The 12,065-nt window shown below is 45.0% G+C and overlaps 1 protein-coding gene and 1 long non-coding RNA gene across 2 annotated transcripts in view; one reads left to right on the plus strand and one right to left on the minus strand.

Moving 5' to 3' along the window:
• Positions 1 to 685, minus strand: part of SCAP (SREBF chaperone) — a 90,049-nt gene extending 89,364 nt beyond the window's left edge. The window contains exon 1 of the mRNA XM_073811096.1: positions 528 to 685. The gene's annotated coding sequence lies outside the window, so the exon portion shown is untranslated. The remainder of the gene's footprint in view (positions 1 to 527) is intronic.
• A 194-nt stretch (positions 686 to 879) lies between these two features.
• LOC117313915 (uncharacterized) lies at positions 880 to 4,801 on the plus strand. The gene is made up of 3 exons (XR_004528527.2): positions 880 to 1,076; positions 3,118 to 3,335; positions 3,741 to 4,801. It is a non-coding gene; the product is annotated as an uncharacterized lncRNA (long non-coding RNA).
• Positions 4,802 to 12,065: the final 7,264 nt, after the last annotated feature.

The raw sequence follows: 12,065 nt of genomic DNA on the forward strand, positions 1-12,065 counted from the left end.
AATAAACCACCCAGAATAAACAGAGGCAACATCAGTGAGCAATGTTTAGGTCTGAGCGAAAGAGAAAACTAGAAACCAAGCAAAACCCAGCAAAGAAGCTACGTGTTGCCTCTCAATCAGATCTTGCAAAAGAGGCAGGTGCGGACAGCGTGCTCTCCTCCGCACTCCGGAAAACCCAGACAGCCCCAAAGCAGGTTCTAGAACCGGCAGCTTCCCAGGGGACGGCAGGGCCAGTGGGCGCAACAGGGCGACCCACTCTCAGGCCAGTGGTCCCCGGGGCCAGGGGGAGGGCTGCGGGCGCGCGGTTGGCCCGGACGGGGGCGCGGCCAAGGTGGGATTGGGGACGCGGCAACCCGGCCCCCTCTCTGGCTGCAGCCTCTCAGTCCGGCCCGCACGGCTGCTGGACAGCGCCCACGCCGGCGCGCCAGTGCCCCCGGCGGCCCCCATCCCGGAACTCCCCGGGCCGCGCAGCGGGAGGCCCGAGCCGGGCCAGCGGGCGGACGCTGTGGGGACGCGCGCAGCGGTACCTGTGGCGGCAACAGCTCCCGGGCGGCGACGGCGGCGGCGGCGGCGGCGGCGGCGGGGACGGGGGCGGGGCGCGGCGTGCGCGCTCCCGGCCCGCGCGGTCCGGGCGTGGCGCCCGCCCTCTCTCTCCCGGCCGCCAGGCGCCCGCGCAGCTCTCCGCCCCTTCACCTCTCACCTCCTACCTTTCCCCTCCCGCTCCCGCCCCCGCCGTCCTTCGCCTGTGTTCCCTGTGGCGTGCGCATGCGTGATCGAGCGCCCAACCGCGGCTCCCGCTCGCCCCCTGGTGGACACCGGTCACACGACACCTGGGGAGAGGTCTGGGGTGGGGCGGGGCCGGGCGAGGCGGACCGCGAAGCTGGGACAGAACCTTGAGTAGAGCACCAGAGCTTTTAACAACACGTTCCGCAGAATTAGCAAGAACACGCACAGGTTGCCCATGTTCCCTGTTTCATAACAGCGAAAAATTAAAAGCGGCCGAGATATACAACAAATGCAGATGGGTCGAATAAATTATGTCCATAAACTGGATTTCCTTAAGGCCTTTTAAAAGGGTAAGTTTTATGAATACTTAATGTGGAAAGATGTTCTTGAAAAAATGTTCAAAATGAGCTGTAGGGTATGGGCTCATTTTTGTTAAAAACAATCCAAGAAAGGTCTGGGGCGATGCTGATGTGTGGTCGGTGGATATCTCTGGGTGGAGGATTAGGGTGTTAGGATTTTTCCATTTGCTCATGGGCATGTAACCATCTTCTACATGGAACACATATTTGTTGTAATAACAATAGCTATGTCCGTCGAGTGTTTACTCTTCACCAGGTGCTTGAAACCAAGTCCTCCTAAAACCGAGTTCCTCTGCCGGGTTTATGATTAGCCTCTCTACCCAAAATGTTACTCCCTTTCTGGTCCAATACATGTTTTCCTCAAGACTGAGGAGTAGCAGAGAACAGGGGGCATTGAAACCGAGCAGGACCCTGTGGGGCCCTCCTATAAGCAGATAAGTTAGGGGGTCCCCGGAGAAAGAGAACCAGGAATGGCTTTCATGATATTTTGTGATGTAAGCCTGGCCACAATGCTTGCCCTTGAACAGGTCTCAGTAATTAATGATCTAAGGGATGAAAGGGATGCAGGAACAGAGAAAAGGCAGTCAAACAATAGTGCAGTGTTACAGCAGAGTTCTAGTTCCTCCTCAAGGGATACACACAAAGTGTATCTTTGAGTTCTGCAAGAACCAAGGCCCCCATCCAGGTGGAGGACAGAATGATGCTGTTGACCCTCCTGACTTCAATCAACTAAAGCTTGGACTCTGTCGACCTTTGCCCCAATTCTATGTTGAATTCTCTTCTGCTTAAAGCCCCTTCTTGAATATGCATGTACCCTTAGCTTAAAACTTCCCCAATTTTGCTGTTCAGGGAGACGCTGCTTTGGGAAAGATCCCTGGTGTTCTCCTTACTGGCTCCGAGTAATAATCATTCCTTCTCCCAATCTCTGGCTTGGTTGTATCTATTGGCTTGATACCCACCAAGAGGTGAGCCCAGTTTTCACGTAACACTCCCAGGTATCAAAGCCTTTCCGTGTCCCCGTTTCTTGTTTGTAGGAAAAAGGCTTCAGCTTCCTTGACCTTCCCTGAGTTCCAAAGGGCAGATTCAAACAGTTACTAATCAAGGAAGTGAGGGAATGCAGAAACAAGTGAAAACAATCCCAGTTCCTCCTCGAGGAATTTACATAACAATATATCACTTTGAGTTCTTCTTCTGGAACTAAGGCCCCCACCCAGGTGGAGGATAATAACTTCAGGTTGAGCACAAGATTCCTGGAACACCACCCTGCAGCCCTCACCCCAAATTTTGCCTATACAAACTCTTCCCTGAAAACCATCAGGGAGTTCAGGTCTTTCGAGCACGAGCTGCCCATTCTCGCGTGGCCCTTGGAATAAACCTTTCTCTGCTCCAAACGCCTACGTTTCCATTTGTTTGGCCTCACTGTGTGCCCAGCACATGAACTTGGGTTGGACAACATGCTGAGCTGAGCACTTTGCACATGTCCTCATCTGACCTTCCTGAAAACCCCAAGATAGGTCTCGTTACCTGGTCTCACAAGAGAAGGGGAGGCTTTGCCCAAGATGAGGGTGCAGGTCCCAGCGGGCCCAGCTCTGGCCCATCCTGGGACGCTGCCCGTGGTGATTGCCTGTGGGCCAGCCCATGGGTACCTTGATCACACCACCCCACGTACTCGTGAACACAGGTCTCAAGTGTCAGGGGGCAGCCTCACCCCACCCTGCTGCCCTGGGCATGCTCCCCTCAGCTTACCCGCACCCACCCTGGTGCTATCTGGATGTGGCAGATAGATCCTGTTCCTGCCCTTGAGAGTGGCAGCGCTAGGGTTGCAAAAAGGGCAGATATAACCACAATGCAAGGCTAAAATCAGAGGTGGCCCTTCAGGCAGCTCCAGCCACCTCACCCCTCACAGGCCTTCTTCACAGCCCCTTCCCATCAACCCTGTTCCAAATTCTCCAAAGTCTTGCCTTCCTCCTTGCCCACCACAGTACTATCATGGTAAAATTAAACAATAATGGTGTTGGGCTGTACCCCACAGGCCTACAAGCCCTGTGCTTGCCCAGCTTCAAGACGGAAGAAAGCCCAGAGTCAGCAACAGAGACATAAGTGGTGTAATGGATGGGGGAGCTTACACGTCTGAAGCAAGGTCCTGGAGCGACACCCGACTGTGTGCGGTGGACGGCGGAGAGGACATGGCGGCAGTCTTCACTCCCAAGTGGAAGGAGAGGTTACCAGTTATAGAGGAATTGATGTCAGGTGGGCTCATTAGGTACCAGGGAAACCAGCAGAAGGGCACGCCCCTCACTGCCCCTTTGATAAGAATAATCACCAGCTGGGGTGGGGGCAGGAGCATAGGAAGGTCAGTCAGGTGCATAAGATATAGGTGAAGCAGGCACTGGTTGGGCAGGGGAATGTACAGAGAGCAAGAGAGCAGCCATCTTGAGTAGCCTGACCATACAAGTGGGGACAATTGACCTTGGCCCAGAGTGACCTTTAAAATTTTGCCCTGTATTCAGAGTTGGCTTTTGGCTTTAGATGAGAATGTTTATAAAGGAAGAATTCTTTGTTATTTTTAAATTAGAGAGGCAACAACAGAGAGCAGTGTGGGGAGCCTTACCTACACCCGTTATCTCACATCACTCCACGTCTGATCCCTTGCAGTGCCATCATCCGGCCCCTCAGAAAGCTTGGGCAAAAAGAACCTCAGATCTCTGTCACCAGTTTTTCCTTCTCTCTCCACTGCCTCGTTCCTTTTGGCAAATATAAATTCTACCCAATTTTTTTAGTTTTCTGAGTGAATGTCACCGTGCAGACAAAGTCCCAGTTTCTTCCCTTTACTGTCAAGTTCCTACAAAGAATGCAGTTCCAAGCTTGCCTCACAGCAGAGTCACTTGGGGGAACGTTTAAAGTGAAGTTGGAGTCACCCTGAGCACCACCCCAGGCCCACTGGACCAAAGTCTTCTCTCCAGAGATTGCTGGAGACCTGTCTTTTCACAACCCCTACCACAGGGACTTAGCTAGTCTGTCTTTTGGGTAGTCCTGTCACCCTCCCTACTCCCCGTCCCCTCCCCACCCAACCGTTTCACCCGTGTTTACGGGGGAATGACGCTCAACAAGCTCTGGATACCTTCCCCCAAAAACAAGAGCCTCCAAACCTGACAAGCACTTAGTTAAGTGCCTCTGGGCCTTGCAGCACTGTCAAGAGTCCCCCGCTACACAAGAACCACTGGGGACCCTCTGAGGAACCTAAGGCTCATGGGCCCAAGGTGAATCCACTACTGAATGTCCCCCGCGAGCTGAATGAGGAGGCCAGGATTTTAGGGCTTTTCCAACAATTTATTATGAAAACATAGGAAAAGCTGGAAGAACCATACAGTTAACAACTATATATTCTAGATTCGACAACTATTAATGTTTTGCTTAGTATCACGTTTTTCTTAAAAAGAAAAAAAACCAAAAAACCTTTATCCACCTATCAATCCATCTTATTTGTTACGCATATCCAGGTAAGTTGCAGATACCTGATTTTAGTTTTTATAACTCAACACACAACCTAAAAGTTGACTGAAAAACAACACAAAACCTAAAAGTTGAAAATGGTGTATTACTTGAGGACATTATTGAGGACTATAGCCTGGAAACAGCCTCTCAGATAGCTCTGAGGAACTGTTTCAAAGAGGTAAGGGAGGAGCCAGGATATATAGCAGTTTTTGCTGGCGGCGGTGGGGGGGGGTGGTGGAAAGTAGTCAAATATCCAAAAAACTACTGCTAATCACAAAAACAGATATCTCAAGTATGGGAAGACGCAAGAGTCTGGGCTCATTGAAATCATTCCTTTGATACGCATCTTAACTATGAGGGGCATCCCTCCTGAATGCCCCTCGGGGTGCACAGTTGTTGGGAGGCAGGCAGCTGCAGTCGCTGATGCCTTGATGGTGGGCAACGTGTGTTGTTTACTGAAGAGGTCGGCAATACTTTTTTGTCTACAAGCTCCATTTTGCCCTAACTAGCCAAAGCTCAACCTTACTTCAGATTGCTCCCCACGGTAAATTCAAAATTTAAAAAAAACTCAGTGGAGCTTAGAGATCATCCAGAAGTGATAACAATTCCCAGTTCTTGGGATTCCATGCTGGGCCAAACCTCAGGACAACCTTGAAAAATAGGGGTTGGGTCTATTTCACAGATGAAGAAAACTTCCTTGAGAGGTGAAGAGATTTGCCCAAGGTCACTCTGATAACTGACCAAGCAGGCCACCATGGGACTCTGGGTTCCAGCCCACTGCCCAGCCACCTCAGCCGGTCATGGACACAGAGAAGGGTGTTTCACAATGATAGGGCTCTGTCCTTGCAATCACTTGCACTAACACTCATGCTCACCCTGAATTAAGCATTAGTGATAGCAGCTGGCAATGTGATAAAGTGGAAAGGGCTGCTTCAGGACTGGATTCCTTGGGTTTGAATTAAGGTTCTGACACAGCAGCAGCTGCTCTGCAGCCAGGAAAATTAACTCAACCTCAGGGAACCTGCACTTAGGAGTCAGGTTCCAAGATGCAACCAAGAAAACTGACCTCTGTGGCTTTCAAAAAACATCGCTATGAACACATGTAAAACACTGAGATTCCGATAACCAGTAGCCATTTTAATAACCATGATACAGTCATTAAAAATATTCAAAATCTCCAAGTTGTATTAGTCATCATTCAATGCCTTTATTACCTGTCAAGTTCCTACTATGTGTCAGAGGCCAGGGATATAAGTTCTCTGCACTAGAGAAGCTGTCCTAGTGCATACCTTTAAACAAAACCTTACAGGCAATAGGATAAAGAATATTACTAAGGTTATAATAGCTGCCGAGAATAACGACAAACTATTGATTGTTGGCTCCTTGCCAGAGGTGGGCTTCACAATATATTACCTTGTAAAATCCTCATGATGGACTTTAGAGGCAGGTAAGATACACCTCATTTTAAGGATGCAAAAAGTAAAGGGCCTAGAGCTTTAACAACTTGTTGGAGGTCATGGAGAGGCAGCATCAAATGTCAATCTGCACAACCCCAAAGCCCCTGAAATTCTGTCCCTGAATTTCCAAGTGCTGTGGATGGAAGGGAGTTGGTTAGCAAGAAACCAAAGAGCAGGGATCACCAAGGGGATACTCTATGAGCAGGGCCTTGTAAGGTAAGGCTTTGCAGCAATAGCTAATGCTTAAACTACATGCCAGGGCTACCTTAAACGTCATCACTTATTTCACCCTGACAACCCTTTAAACCCATGAAACAGGCTTATTATCTCCCCACTTTGTAGATGATGAAACTGAGGCCTGGAGAGGTTAAGTCACTTGAGCAAGGTGATTATAGTCGATTACTTCATTGTTCCCTTCTCTGTAAGCAGATCATACACACAGCCCTGCCCACTGTCAAGTGACTGTGGTGCCTCCCTGCAGGGTGAGTGACTTCATTGTCAGCCTTGGCCACGTGTCTTGCTTTGACCAATGGAGTGGAAATGAACGTGATCTACACAGGTCTAGAAGAAGCTTCAAGAGCCATTGTTCGTGTGGATGAGCCTCCTGTTCTTTCCCTTGGCCAGGAAAACAGCAGTCCCAAATTGGGACTGCTCCTTCCACCTGGGTCCCAGACCAAGAGGCCATGGAGCTGAACTGTAGCAATGACCCACAGCCCCTGGACATGTAATGTGAGTGAAGAATATGTTTGTCAATGTAAGTCACTAGGATTTGGGGACTGTTTGTTACTAAAGCAGAGCTCTAAGTGAGGGAGTCAGGATCCTAACCTCAGCAGCTATAGTTTCAATGCCATAAAAATTTACCTCTTTTAACTGTACAATGATTTTTAGCATAGCAAAGTGCAACTATCACCATAGTCTACCTTTAGAACATTCTCATAATCCCCAAAAGAAACCTAGTGCATTGTTTCCCTTTCTCACCCCCAGTCCCACAGAATTGTGCAATACATAATCTGTGTGTCTGGCATAGAGTTTTTGAAGTTCACCCATGTTATAGCATGTATCAGTACTTCACTCCTAATTATGCCAAACAGCGTTTCATTGTATGGATATATCACATTTTGTTTATCCATTCATTAGATGACCAGTGGGTTGTTTCCACTTTTTGGCAATTATGAATAATACTGCTATGAACATCAACATGAGTGTTTAGGATAGCCTCATCCACCAGAGGGCAGACAGCAGAAGCAAGAAGAACTACAATTCTGCAGCCTGTGGAAGGAAAACCACATTCACAGAGAGACAGACAAAATGAAAAGGCAGAGGACTTTGTACCAGATGAAGGAACAAGATAAAACCCCAGAAACACAACTAAATGAAGTGGAGATAGGCAACCATCCAGAAAAAGAATTCAGAATAATGATAGTGAAGATGATCCAGGACCTCGGAAAAAGAATGGAGGCAAACATCGAGAAGATGCAAGAAATGTTTAACAAAGACCTAGAAGAATTAAAGACCAAACAAACAGAGATGAACAATACAATAACTGAACAGAGGAATCAACAGCAGAATAACTGAGGCAGAGGAACGGATAAGTGACCTAGAAGACAGAATGGTGGAATTCACTGCTGTGGAACAGAATAAAGAAAAAAGAATGAAAAGAAATGAAGACAGCCTAAGAGACCTCTGGGACAACATTAAATGCAACAACATTCGCATTATAGGGGTCCCAGAAGGAGAAGAGAGAAAGGACCTGATAAAATATTTGAAGAGATTACAGTCGAAAACTTCCCTAACATGGGAAAGAAATAGGCATCCAAGTCCAGGAAGCGCAGAGAGACCCATACAGGATAAACCCAAGGAGAAACACGCTGAGACACACAGTAATCAAATTGGCAAAAATTAAAGACAAAGAAAAATTGTTGAAAGCAACAAGGGAATAACAACAAATAATATACAAGGGAACTCCCATAAGGTTAACAGCTCATTTCGCAGCAGAAACTCTACAAGCCAGGAGGGAGTGGCACGATATATTTAAAATAATGAAAGGGAAGAACCTACAACCAAGATTACTCTACCCGGCAAGGATCCCATTCAGATTCAACGAAGAAATCAAAAGCTTTACAGAGAAGCAAAAGCTAAGAGAATTCAGCACCACCAAACCAGCTCTACAACAAATGCTAAAGGAACTTCTCTAAGTGGGAAACAAAAGAGAAGAAAAGGACCTACAAAAACAAACCCATAACAATTAAGAAAATGGTAATAGGAACATACATATCAATAATTACCTTAAACGTGAATGGATTAAATGCTCCAACCAAAAGACACAGGCTCGCTGAATGGATACAAAAACAAGACCCATATATATGCAGTCTACAAGACACCCACTTCAGACCTAGGGACACATACAGACTGAAAGTGAGGGGATGGAAAAAGATATCCATGCAAAAGGAAATCAAAAGGAAGCTGGAGTAGCAATACTCATATCAGATAAAATAGATTTTAAAATAAAGAATGTTACAAGAGACAAGGAGCACACTACATAATGATCAAGGGATCAGTCCAAGAAGAAGATATAACAATTATAAATATATATGCACCAAACATAGGAACACCTCAATACATAAGACAACTGCTAACAGCTATAAAAGAGGAAATCAACAGTAACACAATAATAGTGGGGGACTTTTAACACCTCACCTACACCAATGGACAGACCATCCAGACAGAAAATTAATAAGGAAACACAAGCTTTAAATGACACAATAGACCAGATAGATTTAATTGATATTTATAGGACATTCCATCCAAAAACAACAGATTACACTTTCTTCTCCAGTGCACACGGAACATTCTCCAGGATAGATCACATCTTGGGTCACAAATCAAGCCTTGGTAAATTTAAGAAAATTGAAATTATATCAAGCATCTTTTCCAACCACAACGCTATGAGATTAGAAATCAATTACAGGGAAAAAAACATAAAAAGCACAAACACATGGAGGCTAAACAATACGTTACTAAATAACCAAGAGATCACTGAAGAAATCAAAAAATACCTAGAGACAAATGACAACGAAAACATGACGATCCAAAACTTATGGGATGCAGCAAAAGCAGTTCTAAGAGGGAAGTTTATAGCAATACAAGCCTACATCAAGAAACAAGAGAGGGCTTCCCTGGTGGCGCAGTGGTTGAGAGTCTGCCTGCCAACGCAGGGGACACGGGTTCGTGCCCCGGTCCGGGAAGATCCCACATGCCGCAGAGTGGCTAGGCCCGTGAGCCATGGCCGCTGAGCCTGCGCGTCTGGAGCCTGTGCTCCGCGACAGGAGAGGCCACAACAGTGAGAGGCCCGCATACTGCAAAAAAAAAAAAGAAACGAGAAATCTCAAATAAACAGCCGAAACTTATACCTAAAAGAATTAGAGAAAGAAGAGAAAACAAAACCCAAAGTTAGTAGAAGGAAAGAAATCATAAAGATCAGAGCAGAAATAAATGAAATAGAAACAAAGAAAACAATAGCAAAGATCAATAAAACTAAAAGCTGGTTGTTTGAGAAGATAAACAAAATTGATAAACCTTTAGCCAGACTCACCAAGAAAAAGAGGGAGAGGACTCAAATCAGTAAAATTAGAAATGAAAAAGGAGAAGTTACAACGGACACCGCAGAAATACAAAGCATCCTAAGAGACTACTACAAGCAACTCTATGCCAATAAAATGGACAACCTGGAAGAAATGAACAAATTCTTAGAAAGGCATAACCTTCCAAGACCGAACCAGGAAGAAATAGAAAATATGAACAGAGCAATCACAAGTAATGAAATGGAAACTGTGATTAAAAATCTTCCAACAAACAAAAGTCCAGGACCAGATGACTTCACAGGTGAATTCTATCAAACGTTTAGAGAAGAGCTAACACTCATCCTTCTCAAATTCTTCCAAAAAATTGCAGAGGAAGGAACACTCCCAAACTCATTCTATGAGGCCACCATCACCCTGATACCAAAACCAGAGAAAAATACTACAAAAAAAGAAAATTACAGACCAATATCACTGATGAATATAGATGCAAAAATCCTCAACAAAATACTAGCAAACAGAATCCAACAACACATTAAAAGGATCATACACCATGATCAAGTGGGATTTATCCCAGGGATGCAAGGATTCTTCAATATACGCAAATCAATCAATATGATACACCACATTAACAAAGTGAAGAATAAGAACCATATGATCATCTTAATAGATGCAGAGAAAGCTTTTGACAAAATTCAACACCCATTTATGATAAAAACTCTCCAGAAAATGGGCATAGAGGGAACCTTCTTCAACATAATAAAGGCCATATACGACAAAGCCACAGCAAACATCATTCTCAATGGTGAAAAACTGAAAGCATTTCCTCTAAGATCAGGAACAAGACAAGGATGTCACTCTCGCCACTAATATTCAACATAATTTTGGAAGTCCTAGCCATGGCAATCAGAGAAGAAAAAGAAATAGAAGGAATACAAATTTGAAAAGAAGAACTAAAACTGTCACTGCTTGCAGATGACATGATACTGTACATACAGAATCCTAAAGATGTCACCAGAAAACTACTAGAGCTAATCAATGAATTCGGTAAAGTTGCAGGATACAAAATTAATGCACAGAAATCTCCTGCGTCCCTATACACTAACAACAAAAGATCAGAAAGAGAAATTAAGGAAACAATCCTATTCACCATTGCACAAAAAGAATAAAATACCTAGGAATAAACCTACCTAAGGAGTTAAAAGACCTGTACTCAGAAAACTATAAGACACTGATAAAAGAAATCAAAGATGATACAAACTGGGCTTCCCTGGTGGCGCAGTGGTTGACAGTCCGCCTGCCAGTGCAGGGGATGCAGGTTCGTGCCCCGGTCCGGGAAGATCCCACACGCCGCGGAGCGGCTGGGCCCGTGAGCCATGGCCGCTAAGCCTGTGCGTCCGGAGCCTGTGCTCCGCAATGGGAGAGGCCACAACAGTGAGAGGCCCATGTACCCGGCACCAAAAAAAAAAAAAAAAGATGATACCAACTGATGGAGAGATATACCATGTTCTTGGATTGGAAGAATCAATATTGTGAAAATGACTTTACTACCCAAAGCAATTGCAGATTCAATGCAATCCCTATCAAATTACCAGTGGCATTTTTTACAGAACTAGAACAAAAATCTTAAAATTTGTATGGAGACACAAAAGACCCCAGATAGCCAAAGCAATCTGGATGGAAAAAAACGGACCTGGAGGAATCAGACTCCCTGACTTCACACTATACTAGAAAGCTACAGTAATCAAGACAGTATGGTACTGACACAAAAACAGAAATATAGGTCAATGGAACACGATAGAAAGCCCAGAGATAAACCCACGCACCTATGGTCAACTAATCTATGACGAAGGAGGTAAGGATATACAATGGAGAAAAAAACAGCCTCTTCAATAACTGGTGCTAGGAAAACTGAACAGCTACATGTAAAAGAATGAAATTAGAACACTCCCTAACACCATAACAAATTCAAAATGGATTAGAGACCTAAATATAAGACCAGACACTATAAAACTCTTAGAGGAAAACATAGGAAGAACACTCTTTGACATAAATCACAGCAAGATTTTTTTTGATCCACATCCTAGAGTAATGGAAATAAAGATAAAAGTAAACAAATGGGACCTAATGAAGCTTAAAAGCTTTTGCACAGCAAAGGAAACCACAAACCAGTTGAAAAGACAACATTGAGAATGGGAGAAAATATTGCAAACGAATCAATGGACAAAGGATTAATCTCCAAAATATATAAACAGCTTATGCAGCTCAATATTAAAAAAAAAAAATCCAATCCAAAAATGGGCAGAATACCTAAATAGACATTTCTCCAAAGAAGACATACAGGTGGCCAAGAAGCACATGGAAAGCTGCTCAACATCACTAATTATTAGAGAAATGCAAATAAAAACTATAATGAGGTATCACTTTACACCAGTTAGAATGGGCATCAT

This window comes from Tursiops truncatus, chromosome 10, assembly GCF_011762595.2.
Source record: "Tursiops truncatus isolate mTurTru1 chromosome 10, mTurTru1.mat.Y, whole genome shotgun sequence".
NCBI classification, from domain to species: Eukaryota; Metazoa; Chordata; class Mammalia; order Artiodactyla; family Delphinidae; genus Tursiops; species Tursiops truncatus.